This window comes from Panulirus ornatus, chromosome 7 (assembly GCF_036320965.1).
Source record: "Panulirus ornatus isolate Po-2019 chromosome 7, ASM3632096v1, whole genome shotgun sequence".
NCBI classification, from domain to species: domain Eukaryota; kingdom Metazoa; phylum Arthropoda; class Malacostraca; order Decapoda; family Palinuridae; genus Panulirus; species Panulirus ornatus.
The window spans coordinates 27,165,109-27,183,632 of NC_092230.1; positions in this window are offsets into that span (position 1 = coordinate 27,165,109).

Sequence of the window (18,524 nt, forward strand, 5' to 3'; positions counted from 1 at the left end):
GTGTGTGTGTGTGTGTGTGTGTGTGTGTGTGTGTGTGTGTGTGTATGTGTGTGTGTGTGTGTGTGTGTGTGTGTGTGTGTGTGTGTGTGTGTGTATACGTGTGTGTGTGTGTGTGTGTGTGTGTGTGTGTGTGTGTGTGTGTGTACGTGTGTGTGTGTGTGTACGTGTGTGTGTGTGTGTGTGTGTGTGTGTGTGTGTGTGTGTGTGTGTGTACGTGTGTGTGTGTGTGTGTGTGTGTGTGTGTGTGTGTGTGTGTGTGTGTGTGTGTGTGTGTGTGTGTATACGTGTGTGTGTGTGTGTGTGTGTGTGTGTGTGTGTGTGTGTGTGTGTGTGTGTGTGTGTGTGTGTGTGTACGTGTGTGTGTGTGTGTGTGTGTGTGTGTGCAGAGCACATAACCATGCGTGCATTAGAGTAACAAATTAGATTAAGGTAGAGGAAGCAGGAGTTAAGCTGAGCCTGTGTGACGCTAAGGTTAAGTTAACAGGTGAGTATAATGTGTGAGGCCGAGACCTAAGGTGACCCTACTGAGTCACAAAGCTCCATTACCTGATGACCTGCTGCTCTGGTCCATTACCTGATGACCTGCTGCTCTGGTCCATTACCTGATGATCTGTTATCATGGTCCATTATCTGATGACCTGCTGCTCTGGTCCATTACCTGATGATATGTTATCATGGTCCATTACCTGATGACCTGCTGCCCTGGTTCATTACCTGATGACCTGCTGCTCTGGTTCATTACCTGATGACCTGCTGCTCTGGTCCATTACCTGATGACCTGTTGTCATGGTCCATTACCTGATGACCTGCTACCATGGTCCATTACCTGATGACCTGCTGCTCTGGTCTATTACCTGATGACCTGTTGTCATGGTCCATTACCTGATGACCTGCTACCATGGTCCATTACCTGATGACCTGCTACCATGGTCCATTACCTGATGACCTGCTACCATGGTCCATTACCTGATGACCTGCTACCATGGTTCATTACCTGACGACCTGCTACCATGGTAAGTTATTTGTATATAGTCTTCTGTTGTTATTGTTGAAATAACATGTTGGTCTTTTCATAGTACAAGATAAGCTTTTGGTACCTGGTGGTGATCATTGTACCAGATAAGCTGTTGGTAGCTGCTGGTTATCATAGTACCAGATAAGCTGTTGGTACCTGCTGGTGATCATAGTACCAGATAAGCTGTTGATATCGACTGGTGATCATAGTAACAGATAAACTGCCGGTACCTGCTATGGATTATAGCACCAGAAGGGATCGTAGTGCCAGAAACCTTTCTCAAGCGGGGTCCCACAGGGTAGCGTCCTATCGCCAACACTTTTCATAACTTACACTGCTGACATTTCCCACCAGCTTGTGCCATGAACATGGACAACTTCCATGCCGATAACGCCTCTCAAATAGTAGTCTCGACCAACTTACTTCAGAATACATTTGTCTGGCACAGTCAGAGGCAACCAGACGAAACAAATTCGAAAGGGACTGGAAGACAGACAAATGTAAGACGTAGATTTAGTGTTGTAGCGCCAAGAAGAATAAAACCCAACGACGTTATCATAAGAAGGTAACACGATGGCGCATGAGAAGAGCTGCAGAGTCTTGAGCCACACACTCACTTCAAAGGGTACGATGATAAATCACATCAACGAGAGATCTCCATTAGGACGAGCGAGCTTGACAAAATTTTGTAAATTCTGGCACCTTCCACAGAACCAGAAAACTACACAGAGTCAAGACCATGATGATTCCTGTTGTAACTTACTCACCTGTACCAACATTCCTCTCCTCCAAATCACGCATGTTGAATTTACAGATGATTCAGAACAGGCTCAACGATTCGTCACAAATGAACAGTACAACTACATTGAAAACACCAAAGAAAAGCTCGAATGATTAAAGATGGAACAGGTCGGTTCATACCAAAGAAAAGTCACCTAAAAGCTTTGGCAAAGACTTGAAGACAACGATGATGCAACCTACAGGCAAATCCGAGATCTCGACAATATTACAAACATGGAACACCCTTGTTTCCCCTCGAGGCCTCATAGCACTCAGGGAGGCTCCAGTCATCCTGCGATGTACACAATGAACAATTTTTAACTTAGTGAATCGCCTTCAAAAAAGCCAAAGATACATCACTGATGCATACACACCCCAATCTGGCGAGGGTATATAGCTAAATCACCAAGAAGACCCTTCCAGATAATCACCCAACTTGCATAACAAAACAAAATACACTATACACCTGTACACGCTTCAGTCTTCTCTTCCATTTCTTGGTATTCCTTCCTCTCTCCCACCTCCTCTTCCTGTCCTTTAACAAAAAAAGGAGCAGCAGACACAGTAATCTCACGTACAATTCAGTTGATTCATCAAAAATGACTTAAGGCCCCAGGGAGACCAAAACCCACACAAGACTAGACAAGAGACCGGGCTTAGTGTGTGTCTGGGGGCAACATAATGACCGAAGAATATCCGGATGGGTCACCAGCCTGGTGCTTGGAGCAGTGGACCGACCTTAGTGTGTGTCTGGGGCAACATGATATCCTAAGAGTGTCCGGAAGGGTCACCAGCCTGGTGCCTGGAGCGGGAGACGAACTTAAATGTGTGTCCGGGGCAAGGAAATGAAAAACCCATGATTCAGGTCTGGTGGAAAGCCTCAGAGAGAGAGAGAGAGGGAGGAAAGCTGGCAGATAATGAAGACAGATAAAGCTGGTGAATACAAGTGATCTACAGGGAAATCAGACCATCTACAGCACAGAGCCTTGGCCAACATTACTATAGTCTCCTGATGATTTTGTTCCTAGTAAGACAACAATACCAGAGTTACACATGACCGAGATATTATTGGCCAGACAAGTCAGGCAATTCGTCATGTATTGTGAGTTCTTGATAAGAAAGATAAACTTATATCTGCAATCTAACTTGAGGGATTATATTTATGTCTATATTTTCATAAGGATGAATTGTACTTAAAAAAGAATCTGTCTTTCACAAGTAGAGGCGTTCCAATCTCCTACCATGATCATGTGTTATTAGATTGTTCTTCAGTATTAAAGTAAATCATTACTGAAAGTTTTCCTGTTGAATTATATCAACATGTTCCTGATGGACGATACACATGATCCCAAGTTACATGTTCACCATACATACTACCACATACAGGGGTGACTGTGCCTAGTGTATGGGTCTCTCAGCGTTCAACATATGCTGCCGTACCTTCCATCAGACTCCATATGGTAATGTAGTTTACCAACCATTGCTGCCATACCTTCCATCAGACTCCATATGGTAATGTAGTTTACCAACCATTGCCTCCATCAGACTCCATATGGTAATGTAGTTTCATCTTACCATTATGGTGGCGTGTAAACAAGAGAGCCACAGTAAGAAGTATCCACGTAAGGTTCAGGACACATCTCTGGTAATGCTCAGGATCCACCAAAAGTTTCCTCCTGAATGTGAATCCTATCCATGTATGAAGGGGTCAACCTTGACACCACCAAGCTATATGGCATATACATAACCTAACTATATATGGCATATACATAACCTAACTATATATGGCATATACATAACCTAACTATATATGGCATATACATAACCTAACTATATATGGCATATACATAACCTAACTATATATGGCAATTACATAACCTAACTATATATGGCATATACATAACCTAACTATATATGGCATATACATAACCTAACTATATATGGCATATACATAACCTAACTATATATGGCATATACATAACCTAACTATATAACCCCAGCATACCTTGTATGGGGCTCTTGCTGCCTCCAGGATGCACTCCAAGCAGGGAGAGAGAGAGAGAGAGAGAGAGAGAGAGAGAGAGATCGTGGAAACAATTGGAAGGTGAGGCACAACATACAAGATAAGCCAGGGTAATCAGGAACAGCATGTTTATATATACATCTTTCTTTCTGACAAACGTTCCTGGTAATTACCGAGATCCATCATGAAGAACGACTGAAATGTTGGGTTCCTTATCACTCGAGTACCTGAAATAACACGGACACTGAGTCTGAAAATATATAACATGAGCAATGATATACTGTGACAAGAGTATGATACATATGTACTTGTAAAAATGGAGTTGCGTGTAGCCCCCTTTCCCCCTCAAAACTAAAATCATAGGTTAAATTCTTCCAAATTATTCTACATATATTAGAATGTAGCCCCCTTTCCCCCTCAAAACCAAAATCATATGTTAAATTCTTCCAAATTATTCTACATATGTTAGATATTAATTTAACAAAACCTGTTACCGTCTCTGCATGTAGACCTTCTCATAAAATCCACACCAGAAGTTCAAGATGTTCAGTCTAACACCTCACGATTATAGTCCTAGATAATATGATGGTGACAGTCAGAGTGTTGCTTAATTACCGGAAACATTGACTTAACGAGCCGACTGTTCTCAGTAATTAGAGAACACTGGGAACGCCAGCGTCATTTTATCAACAGAGAAACCTTATTATAATTCCAGATCTGGAGCTTCGTTCTCAGGCACGAGCAGTTTGGATGGTGAATTGATGGTGACATGGATGGTGCGTACATGTCCGAAGTATGAGGCGGTAGTATACCTTCCTCCTTGGCTAGGTTGATACCCTGGTATACAGCAGTACTATACCTCTCTCCTGCCTAGGTTGATACCCTGGTATACAGCAGTAGTATACCTCTCTCCTACCTAGGATTGTACCCTGGTATACAGCAGTACTATACCTCTCTCCTGCCTAGGTTGATACCCTGGTATACAGCTGTAGTATACCTCTCTCCTGCCTAGGTTGATACCCTGGTGTACAGCAGTAGTATACCTTCCTCCTGCCTAGGTTGATACCCTGGTATACAGCTGTAGTATACCTCTCTCCTGCCTAGGTTGATACCCTGGTGTACAGCAGTAGTATACCTTCCTCCTGCCTAGGTTGATACCCTGGTATACAGCAGTAGTATACCTCTCTCCTACCTAGGATTGTACCCTGGTATACAGCAGTAGTATACCTCTCTACTGCCTAGGATTGTACCCTGGTATACAGCAGCAGTATACCTCTCTCCTACCTAGGATTGTACCCTGGTATACAGCAGTAGTATACCTCTCTCCTACCTAGGATTGTACCCTGGTATACAGCAGTAGTATACCTCTCTCCTACCTATGATTGTACCCTGGTATACAGATGTAGTATACCTCTCTCCTGCTTAGGATTGTACCCTGGTATACAGCAGTAGTATCCCTTCCTCCTGCCTAGGATTGTACCCTGGTATACAGCAGTAGTATATCTTCCTCGTGTCTCGGGTGGTACACTGGTATACAGCAGTAGTATACCTCCCTCCTGCCCCGGATGATACCCTGGTATACAGAGTACGTCATCATAGTTTCTGTAAACAATTTCCTTCATGTGTTGGAACAAAAGGAAACTTTGGAAACTCGCTACAAAGTGAAACACAAAACTAACTGAAACGAGGATTAAAATAGCTGAGCAAGCTGATTGATTTTAGTTTCACCATCAATTATCCCCAGCGAATTACAGGCTGTAACCCAGCTGTGCCGCTTTTTGAACCAGTGACAGCAGTGACCTTCATATAGAGAGTAAGTGAAGTTCCTCCCACCAGCTAGTCACTGTCCTAGCAGTGAATGTCACGTAGAGAGTGAATTGAGCTTCCTCTACCATCCAGTCACTGTACCAGCAGTGATAGTCATGCACCTTCACTGCCGTGGGTTCCAGAGCCATGGAAGCCAGCTGTGACATTCAACGTTGCCATCTTACAAGAGAGCCTACTAATTCAGTGCTACAGTGTTGCCAGCATTTACCTCAGCCTCTCCAGCTTATGTTTGTTGCTAAAACAATAGGAAGAAATATTAACATATGATCCTTGAATATAATGTTACCATCATGTAACACTAGTGTTACCAACATGTAACGCTAGTATTACCAACGTGTAAAACGTTACTGATTTAGCTCTACACAGTTTCATCCTAAGGTCATTGTAGTTTCACCTTACCTTGGCCGTAGTTTCACCCTAACCTGACCACAGTGTCACCTTAGCTTGGTACAGTCTCATTCAAGCTTCGCCACAGCGTCACTCTAACTCCGCGACTCCTTCATGATAAGCTTTGCCACAACTTCATTTTAGCTTTGATAGCTTCACCAGGGTTTCTACTTTGGTTAGCAACACTGTCATCCTAGTTTGGCCAAAGTTTCAGCTTAGCTTTACTCCAGCTTCACCCTAGGTTAAACAGAGATTCAATTTCGCCAGAATTTTACCTAAGCTTCGTCACAGCTTTGATCAATATTGGCCACATTTTCACCCAGGTTACGTGACATTTTCACCATGGCTTAGCCACAGTTTCACCCTAATCCTACCACAGTTTTACCCTAGTTTGGCCTCGATTTCAACAGCCCTCGATCTACATGGACCTTAACGTGGTGGTGGGGTTTGTGTGGAGCAGTGATGGCTTGAACTCTGCAGTTTCACCCTAGTTTGGCCACAGTTTCAGCCTAGTTTTGGACACCGTTTCATCGTATCTTGTCCACAGTTTCACCACCAGCCAACAAGAAACAACCTGCCTATCATGGGAACAATATAGTATATATCATTACCTTGCCTCACCTTGCGCCTCACGTCTCCACCCAGCCAATAACTCACCAATAACACGGACCTCGGGATTTCCTCTCTGCCTTCCGGCTTCTCCAGTTTACACCTTTAACATAATCTCTGGATTCATTCCTGGTCCAGGTTTGCGCTGCTCATGTTAAGTCCCTCTTTAGGAATACATGTCTCACATTCCTGACTCGGTGGGAGAGGCGTCCATACTGCCACAGTGGGAGAGGTGTCCATGTTATGTGACACGGTGGGAGAGGCGTCCATGTTATGTGACGGTGGGAGAGGCGTCCATGTTATGTGACACGGTGGGAGAGGTGTCCATGTTAAGTGACACGGTGGGAGAGACGTCCATGTTAAGTGACACGGTGGGAGGGGCGACCATGTTGAGTGACACGGTGGGAGGGGCGTCCATGTTGACACGGTGGGAGAGGCGTCCATGTTAAGTGACACGGTGGGAAAAGACGTCCATGTTAAGTGACACGGTGGGAGGGGCGTCCATGTTAAGTGACACGGTGAGAGAGGCGTCCATGTTAAGTGGCACGGTAGGAGAGGAGTCCATGTTAAGTGACTTTATCCATTTTCTATTCATGTAAATCATCTCCTGGAAAGGGGAGCTGAATTTCCAGTCTTCCAGCGGACCTGGCCTGCCTCATCCCCGGCCTAGCTCCTCCTCTTTCCAGACCTCAAGAAGTATTCCCGGCCGCCGCTGCCTATCTTTCTCCTTCATTAGTTCCTGGAAGAATATCCTCCAACTTTTCCCCCAGGTTCTCTCGCTTCTCAAGGTCGTAAAGAACTGCAACCCTGACGTAATCTATCGGTACCAGAAAATATATATTGAAGCCGACTTATCCTTTGTCTAAACACAATAGTATATTGATGTTGATATCATATTATTATTATCAGTATTATCATTGCTATCATTATTATTATTATCATTATTATTATTATCATTATTACTATTATCATTACAATTATTATGATTATTATTATTATTATTATTATTATTATCATTATTATTATTATTATTATTATTATTATTATTATTATTATTATTAATATCATTATTATCATTCTATTATTATTATTATTATTATTATTATTATTATTATTATTATTATTATTATCATTATTTTTTTTTTTTATACTTTGTCGCTGTCTCCCGCGTTTGCGAGGTAGCGCAAGGAAACAGACGAAAGAAATGGCCCAACCTCCCCCCCCATACACATGTATATACATACGTCCACACACGCAAATATACATACCTACACAGCTTTCCATGGTTTACCCCAGACGCTTCACATGCCTTGATTCAATCCACTGACAGCACGTCAGCCCCGGTATACCACATCGCTCCAATTCACTCTGTTCCTTGCCCTCCTTTCACCCTCCTGCATGTTCAGGCCCCGATCACACAAAATCTTTTTCACTCCATCTTTCCACCTCCAATTTGGTCTCCCTCTTCTCCTTGTTCCCTCCACCTCCGACACATATATCCTCTTGGTCAATCTTTCCTCACTCATTCTCTCCATGTGCCCAAACCACTTCAAAACACCCTCTTCTGCTCTCTCAACCACGCTCTTTTTATTTCCACACATCTCTCTTACCCTTACGTTACTCACTCGATCAAACCACCTCACACCACACATTGTCCTCAAACATCTCATTTCCAGCACATCCATCCTCCTGCGCACAACTCTATCCATAGCCCACGCCTCGCAACCATACAACATTGTTGGAACCACTATTCCTTCAAACATACCCATTTTTGCTTTCCGAGATAATGTTCTCGACTTCCACACATTCTTCAAGGCCCCCAGACTTTTCGCCCCCTCCCCCACCCTATGATCCACTTCCGCTTCCATGGTTCCATCCGCTGCCAGATCCACTCCCAGATATCTAAAACACTTCACTTCCTCCAGTTTTTCTCCAAACTCACCTCCCAATTGACTTGACCCTCAACCCTACTGTACCTAATAACCTTGCTCTTATTCACATTTACTCTTAACTTTCTTCTTCCACACACTTTACCAATCTCAGTCACCAGCTTCTGCAGTTTCACACATGAATCAGCCACCAGCGCTGTGTCATCAGCGAACAACAACTGACTCACTTCCCAAGCTCTCTCATCCCCAACAGACTTCATACTTGCCCCTCTTTCCAAAACTCTTGCATTTACCTCCCTAACAACCCCATCCATAAACAAATTAAACAACCATGGAGACATCACACACCCCTGCCGCAAACCTACATTCACTGAGAACCAATCACTTTCCTCTCTTCCTACACGTACACATGCCTTACATCCTCGATAAAATTTTTCACTGCTTCTAACAACTTTCCTCCCACACCATATATTCTTAATACCTTCCACAGAGCATCTCTATCAACTCTATCATATGCCTTCTCCAGATCCATAAATGCTACATACAAATCCATTTGCTTTTCTAAGTATTTCTCACATACATTCTTCAAAGCAAACACCTGATCCACACATCCTCTACCACTTCTGAAACCACACTGCTCTTCCCCAATCTGATGCTCTGTACATGCCTTCACCCTCTCAATCAATACCCTCCCATATAATTTACCAGGAATACTCAACAAACTTATACCTCTGTAATTTGAGCACTCACTCTTATCCCCTTTGCCTTTGTACAATGGCACTATGCACGCATTCCGCCAATCCTCAGGCACCTCACCATGAGTCATACATACATTAAATAACCTTACCAACCAGTCAACAATACAGTCACCCCCTTTTTTAATAAATTCCACTGCAATACCATCCAAACCTGCTGCCTTGCCGGCTTTCATCTTCCGCAAAGCTTTCACTACCTCTCCTCTGTTTACCAAATCATTTTCCCTAACCCTCTCACTTTGCACACCACCTCGACCAAAACACCCTATATCCGCCACTCTATCATCAAACACATTCAACAAACCTTCGAAATACTCACTCCATCTCCTTCTCACATCACCACTACTTGTTATCACCTCCCCATTTGCGCCCTTCACTGAAGTTCCCATTTGCTCCCTTGTCTTACGCACTTTATTTACCTCCTTCCAGAACATCTTTTTATTCTCCCTTTTTATTCTCTTTTTTAATAAAAAGATTATCATTATTATTACTATTATTATTATCATAATTATTATTATTATTATCATCGTTGTTATTATTACCATTATTATTATCATTATTATCATCACTTGCAGCAGTTCCAGTAGTAGTAGTAGTATGTCATTATACAACCCCTGGTCCTCTTTATGGGGCTCTTGCAGCTTCGTGGCTGCACTCCAAACAGGAGCTGGGAAATGATGGACTCTTTTTGGGGCGAGAAGGTCCACGGTGAGACTGTACTTCTTCCCATCCATTCATGATACAGTCTTGCCGATGGCAACTTCTCGCTCATGGTGTAATCACTTGCAGGTGGAGCCCGGTAACACCCTACACAGCTTCTTTATATATACATATATATATATATATATATATTGTACAGAATATAAAGAAAATGTCATTGTCTTCCAATACCAAAGCGGTAAATTTTGACTTGTATTTTGCCAGTTACGTAAACACTACAAACACGCGTAACAAAAGCAGGGCAGAGCCGGAGTTCTGGCATGGATAACCTCTCCCATGGGATCTGAATTGCGAGACATTTATTCCTAAAGTGGGAGTTAACATGGGCAGCGCCCACGTCTGAATCGTGAGATTAAGTTAAAGGTGAAAACCCAGGAAACTGTAAGGCGGACAGGAACTCCCGAGGTCCGTGTTATTGGTGAGTTATTGGCTGGGTGGAGACGTGAGGCGCAAGGTGAGGCAAGGTAATGATATATACTGTGTTGCTCCCAGGATAGGCAGGTTGTTTCTTGCTGGTTGATGGTGAAGCTGTGGCCAAAATACGGTGAAACTGTGGCCTATGTTGGGTGAAACTCTCGCAAAGCTAGGGTGAAACTGTGGCCTATGTTGGGTGAAACTCTCGCAAAGCTAGGGTGAAACTGTGGTGCAGCTGGGGTGAAAATATGGCCAAGCTGCGTAGAAATTGTGCTGAAGCTGTGGCAAAATAATGGTAATGCAAGGTGGAAACTCTGGTGTAGTTAAGGACGCTATGGCGAAGCTTTGGCGGATCTAAGATAAAACGTTGGCAAAGCTAAGGTGAAGCTGTAGCAAAGCTAAGGTGAAGCTGTAGCAAAGCTAAGGTGAAGCTGTAGCAAAGCTAAGGTGAAGCTGTAGCAAAGCTAAGGTGAAGCTGTAGCAAAGCTAAGGTGAAGCTGTAGCAAAGCTAAGGTGAAGCTGTAGCAAAGCTAAGGTGAAGCTGTAGCAAAGCTAAGGTGAAGCTGTAGCAAAGCTAATGTGAAGCTGTAGGAAAGCTATGGTGACGTTGTTTTGGTGTTGGTTCCACTGCTGTGAAGCAGCTTTTTACGTCCCTTGTTGGTTGGTTCGTAAATGTTACTGATGGAATGTGAAGAGATAACCAACCATGGATGTAGCAGAACCATTATTTTTCAAAAAAAAAAAAAAAGATTTTTAAGTCATCTTTCTTTGATTCATCAGACTGTTCCTTCCATAATTCCTCCTCAAGTTTTCATCTCAGATGGTCTACATTTTCTCCTCACGTTGATATATCATGATCTAGTTTTTGGTGTTTTGTTTCTAGGCCAGTTTCTCAGCCAATTGCTTTCCTTTCAACTGTGGGCCTTAATATGTTTTATCTTCTGTCATTACTAACTCTACTATTCACGTACTTCAGTATAATTATATTTCTTTTCAAAATTAAGAAGCATTTCTACTATCCTCATAAAACTGCTTTTTAAGCCATATTGTCAGACCCGACCGAGGTAAACGAATATATAGTAGTACATAGAATGATTAATGACGGTGTTTATATAGTGATTAACAATGCAAGTTTACAGGGACGGTTTATATAGAAGTACAGTATAAAGTGGAAGGGGATGGGGGAGTGTTACATAGATCTGCAGAGTTTACAATGTGTTAAGATATACTTAGGAATAATTTGCATGGATTTACATGGGATATCTACAGAGACTACGTACGTACCAGGATATGCAAACTGAATTTACATGAAGGATAACCCTCTTTGTGAGCTGCTGTATCCATCTCTCTAGGTCTCTGTGGGTTAGACTGGCTTGACTTAAAAGCAGTTCAGGACAGTTATATAAGATCTGTGGCTTAACATAAACATTTAAAACCTGATTTGAGGGAAGACACTTTGTTTGTGGTCACCTTCATGTTGACCGTCAGTGGCTGAACTGATTCTGGTTGTTATACTTGAGTTCAACGATGTGAATAAAGTCCCTATGGAACATGGAACAATATCTTGAGAGCTTAGAGAAAAAAAAAAGAAATATAACGAATAGTCTTCTTGGATCTTACCAAACGATAATAGAAAATTATTAGTGACTTTAAGATCATATGAAATTCATGCACATTTTATTAAAATCTTTTATTTTTACGTTGTGGGAAGAGAGTATTATGGCTCTGATTATGGTTTGGTAAATCATACATCATTTATGATATTAACGAGAAAGCTATCATATATCGTTCTTACTTACCAACTATGTATCAGAAAAGACAATTATTGGCTGGATCCCTCATTAAAGTCAAGATTTATGCATCAAATGGCCGGTAGGGAGTAATATATATTAAGTACAGAGATTTATTCATTTCACGGAGAGTAATAGGATTACCGGGGATTACAGGGGAAACGCAGGGATTAATTAGTAATCCCGACAGATGGTTTCCAGACTATGTCTGGAATATTTAGAAATGTGTCTTGGTTGTTTTGGTGGCGGGACTTCTCCATAGCGACCAAAAGGTGTGTTGGAGGAGAGCCTTCCTATAGCGTCCAAAAGGTGTAATGGAGAGCGCGTCTCTAGTGAGGACAGTGGTGTCTGGCTGGACTGAGACCGATCAGTCTTGGGACCCTGGCACGTCAACCTAGCTTTAACTTCCCATATAAGCTGTATGTCACATGAGAGATATAAGTTGTCCGTGAGGAACCTCTCGAGTGTGTTAGTGTGCAGGTGAAGGTGAGGACCCCAGGCTCAGCGGGCCGAGGCGCTCTACTGGCTGATGTGATGATCCTGCCACAGTGTGTACCTCTGGTCCAGCTGTCGTGCCGACCCTTCTGGTCCAGCTGTTGTGCCTACCCTTCTGGTCCAGCTGTTGTGCCTAACCCTCTGGTCCAGCTGTTGTGCCTACCCCTCTGGTCCAGCTGTTCTCTCTACCCCTCTGGCCCAGCTGTTCTCCCTACCCCTCTGGTCCAGCTATTGTGCCTACCCCTTTCGTCATGGCCTAAGTACCTGTGTACAAAACTGACTGTCATAGCATGGGTATCTGGCTATATGGCTGCCTGTTAAAATCATGACTGTCATATGAACATGGAAATGACTATCAAAATCAAGAGTCGTGGCATACCAACGTATAGATCAAGTGAGATATGATGAATATAATATCCAAAGATATCTTAATACTTGTGAGCAAGTAACAAGCGTATGATTAATATTTCTTTGGGGTAAATATCTTTGTATAGCTTGACGTCAGTCTACAAGGTTAGGGAGCTGGGTGAAATCTTGTTGATTCTGCCGGAATAACAGCTTCAATATTTTCTGGTCCAACGACCACCTTGGTGTCTCCAGACGAGGAGATAGATGGCTGTTCTCCTCACTGGCTGGGTCAGACACCTTGTTAAGGCAACCCCTGACTCCCTGGACCTTGGCCATGAACATCATATGAAATGACTGACGCCTGAGACCCTCCAGACCTGAGCTATTGTTGAGAGCCAACACTTGACTGCCTCTGGTAGTTCAAGATACGACAGATGGAAGCACAGCTTCTTAACCTTACTGGTATGGCAAGGTGGTTGGCATACGAGGTATAGTGACCAATCAAATGCAGTGTCAGGTGAAGTAGAATCCAATGGAACTGAAAAACCTAAATATCTTTATTTTCCTGGACATTTACAGGTTCAGAACAGCAAAACGTCTGGAGAAGTAGCTGCTGGAAAAGTCAGAGGAATGTAAAGAGTTCCAGAGCTCAAAATATGATACCCATAATGTGCGCATTACATGTTACAAGCAAGAGAACTAGAATTAACCCGATCTTTGGTATTTCAGTCAGCTGAACAGCACTTCTGAATCTGACACATGAAGCAGCAGTTTGATTCAGTCGTAGTTTTCAACCTGTTCCCATCTGAGGCTCTAACTATCCGTCAGATTTCATATTAGATATATGGAATCTCTCTCTCTCTCTCTCTCTCTCTCTCTCTCTCTCTCTCTCTCTCTCTCTCTCTCTCTCTCTCTCTCTCTCTCTCTATCTATCTATCTATCTATCTATCTATCTATCTGTCTGTCTGTCTGTCTGTCTGTCTGTCTGTCTGTCTGTCTGTCTGTCAATCTATCTATCTATCTATCTATCCATCTATTTGAGGAGATACTGGGAAGTGCATGTGCTATTACCAAAGTGTACAACACTTACATGTACACACCACCAAAGTCATAACTGGACAAATCCAGCGACCTTGACACTCGTCTCCAGGACTTGCTGAAGTAGCCCTCGAGGCCACCACCCATGTGCTATGGCTTTGGCCTCCTTTCTCTCCGGAACACGGCCCGGGCCATACACTGGACCTTAGGCCGTACCACATCCTGGACCGTAGCCCATGCCACACCCTAGGCCTCGGCCCATGTCACACCCTGGACCAGGGTCCACCGCCCCGTTGTGCCGTAAAAGACATTAATCTTTCTCGACCATTATTTACCAGCGGCTTCTCCAGTCAGGTCCCACCAGTCTCCCAGCTAGCCAACCTGCCTGCCTGCATGCCAGCATGCCATCTAGCCAGCCTGCCTACCATCCAACCTGCCAGCCAGCCCGCCTGCCTACCAGCTTGCCAACCATCCAGAGAGACAAACAGACAACCTACCAACTTGCCAACCACCCTACCAGCTAGCCAACCAACCAGCCAGCCACTCAACCAGCCAACCACCCTACCAACCTGCCTGACAGCAGCCTGCCTGTCTGCCAGCTGGTCAGCCAACCAGCCAGCTAGCCTGCCAGCCTGACAGTCAGCCTGCTAGCCTAGCCAGCCAGCTAATCACAAAACCAGCCAACCAGCCAACAAACCAGCCAACAAACCAGCCAACCAGCCAGCTAACCAGCTAACCTAAGCGCTGCACAGCCAGCTAGCCAGCCAGCCTGAGTGCTAGCCATCATGCTAACCAGACAGGCAACCAGCCTACCTCCCAGCCTACCAGTCAGCCAGCCAACCAACCAACTGGCCTTCCATCCAGCCTTGATATAATGCCATGTAATTACACACACACACACACACACACACACACACACACACACACACACACAGAGGCTTCATTGTTATAATTTTCAGCTTCATTGATCATGATTTACACAAGGGCCAACGTGCTCGAATCCTGGGCGTGGCAGTCTGCCCAAAGCCATTCCCAGCTGTTCATCGTGCCCTCGGAGCTGGTCAATAGATAGTTACCTGGGTTGCATAGTCTTCTCTTAAGTGGTAGGAATGTGGATGGATTGCCATGTTTGGGGTGGTGGGAAGATGGATGGATTACCATGTCTGGGATGGTAGTAAGGTGGATGGACTGTCTTGTCTGGGGTGGTAGTAAGGTGGATGGACTGTCTTGTCTGGGGTGGTAGGAATGAGGATGGATCATACAGTCTGGGGTGCTGGGAGGGTGGATAGATCGTATTGCCTGTGGTGCAAAGGACGTGAATGGATCGTACTGTCTAGGGAGCCAGGTAGGTCGGTGGATCGTACTGTCTGGGGTGCTGGGAAAGTGCGTGGATTGGATTGTCTGGGGTGCTAAGAATGTGGGTGGATCGTACTGTCTGGGGTGCTAAGAATGTGGGTGGATCGTACTGTCTGGGGTGCTAAGAATGTAGGTGGATCGTACTGTCTGGGGTGCTAGGAAGGTGGGTGGATTGTCTTGTGTCTGGTCACCAGTCTGTAAGCACTGCACACATCTATTAAGGCCGTACAGCATGATACAAAGCGTTATCTCCGGCCCTTAAGTATTGAGAGTAAAGTTGAGTCATTTTGAAAAGAAAAAGACATACATAAAAGAAATTTCTCATCAAACAAGTTACTGTAATCGAGAAAAATATGTAGGATCGAATAACAAATTATTTACATGGTATGTTAAGTAAAGGAAGTGATTAAAAGCTTGTTACAAGACTGGCGTAAACCAGATCCGAGTCTTGCCTGGGGATGAAGATTTTTATTGAGTAAGTTTAGTCCACATCTGCTGGTGAGTGGAGCAGCGAGAGAGGATATTAGGAGGGTAATGAGGCTGGCCCAACACATAGCACTATCTGCTGGCCTGACCAACGAGGACGACCCTCGCTTTAACACGTCCTCCTCAAACATGACGTCAGGAGTGTTCAAATATGACGACCACAGGCGCTCCTGTTGTCAAGATACGACTGTGGTGTGACTCTCGAGTACGACGGTACGACCCTTGACCACGAAGCTACGATCATGGAGCATGATGGTACGACCCTTGAATACGACGGTACGACGCTTGACCACGAAGCTACGATCATGGAGCATGAAGCTACGACCCTTGAGTACGACGGTACGACCCTTGACCACGAAGCTACGATCATGGAGCATGAAGCTACGACCCTTGAGTACGACGGTACGACCCTTGACCACGAAGCTACGATCATGGAGCATGATGGTACGACCATTGAGTACGACGGTACGACCCTTGACCACGAACCTACGATCATGGAGCATGATGGTACGACCATTGAGTACGACGGTACGACCCTTGACCACGAACCTACGATCATGGAGCATGATGGTACGACCATTGAGGACGAGCGGTACGACCCTTGACCACGAAGCTACGATCATGGAGCATGATGGTACGACCCTTGAGTACGACGGTACGACCCTTGACCACGAAGCTACGATCATGGAGCATGATGGTACGACCATTGAGTACGACGGTACGACCCTTGACCACGAAGCTGCGATCATGGAGCATGATGGTACTACCTCTTGGTCAATCTTTCCTCACTCATTCTCTCCATGTGACCAAACCATTTCAAAACACCCTCTTCTGCTCTCTCAACCACACTCTTTATTACCACGCATCTCTCTTACCCTATTATTTCTTACTCGAGCAAACCACCCCACACCACATATTGTCCTCAAACATCTCATTTCCAGCACATCTACCCTCCTCCGCACAACTCTATCCATAGCCCACGCCGCGCAACCATATATCATTGTTGGAACCACTATTCCTTCAAACATACCCATTTTTGCTTTCCGAGATAATGCTTTCGACTTCCACACATTCTTCAACTCTCCCAGAATTTTCGCCCCCTCCCCCACCCTATGATTCACTTCCGCTTCCATGGTTCCATCCACTGCCAAATCCACTCCCGGATATCTAAAACACTTCACTTCCTCCAGTTTTTCTCCATTCAAACTTACCTCCCAACTGACTTGACCCTCAACCCTACTGTACCTAATAACCTTGCTCTTATTGACATTTACTCTCAACCTTCTTCTTTCACACACTTTACCAAACTCAGTCACCAGCTTCTGCAGTTTCTCACATGAATCAGCCACCAGCGCTGTATCATCAGCGAACAATAAGTGACTCACTTCCCAAGCTCTCTCATTCACAACAGACTGCATACTTGCCCATCTTTCTAAAACTCTTGCATTCACCTCCCTAACAACCCCATCCATAAACAAATTAAACATCCATGGAGACATCACACACCCCTGCCGCAAACCTACATTCACTGAGAATATATACATATATTATATATATATATATATATATATATATATATATATATATATATATATATATATATATATATATATGTGTGTGTGTGTTTGTATGTGTGTGTGTGTGTGTGTGTGTGTGTGTGTGTGTGTTGGGAAGGTATTGGTTGTAGAGCCACAAGAAGGAATAATAGTCACTGTGGTATGGCAGATCTGTGGTTGATATACTGCAGCTTTGTTTGTGCAAGTTGGCCAGAAACACGGTGTAAGGGCTGCTGCTCTCTGCCGCTGTGGCTGATATATGAGACGGCTTAATGTATTTACTGATCCCACGGAGAAATACTTTCCCTGAGAAGGTAAAATGCCGCAGAAAACGGGACGTGTTCCGTTCTAGGTAAGTCCCTGGTGAATCTTGGTTTTCCTTCGTTCTTGGCGGGAGCCGCGGGCCAGCCAACGGGTGGGGTACTTACCCAGACGAAGGATTTGACGAGTTATGGCCTCTCATTCTCTCACTCCCACCCTCCCTGTTCATACACCATGCAGTGTGCATCTTCCGATACATAGTCATATATTCATATCATGTACACAGATCTTCACTATTACCTCGACAAAATAGTGATCAGACATCTCAACAGCCGCCTCTTTCAACACAATTACATCCAAAAGTATATCAGTTAATGTGTAATCCAATATATCCCGCTGACCGTCTCTCCTAATCACATACGTATACTTGTGTTATGTCTCTCTTTTCAAACCAGGTATTCCCAGTCATCAGTACTTTTTCAGCACACACATGTTTACCATTTCTGTTCATAGTATTGTATACCCTATACACCCCCAGTTATATCCCCAACTGCCACATTACTCACTTTTGCATTCAAATTACCCATCAATGACGTCCGGTCTGTTGCAATAACACTGCTGACACACTCACTCAGCTGCTTCCAAAACACTTGCCTTTCATGATCTTTCTTCTCATGACCAGGTGCATAAGCACCCTTCTCCCACCATCCACTTTCATTTGCACCCACTTTTATTCACTTCTTGGGTGTATATATATATATATATATATATATAT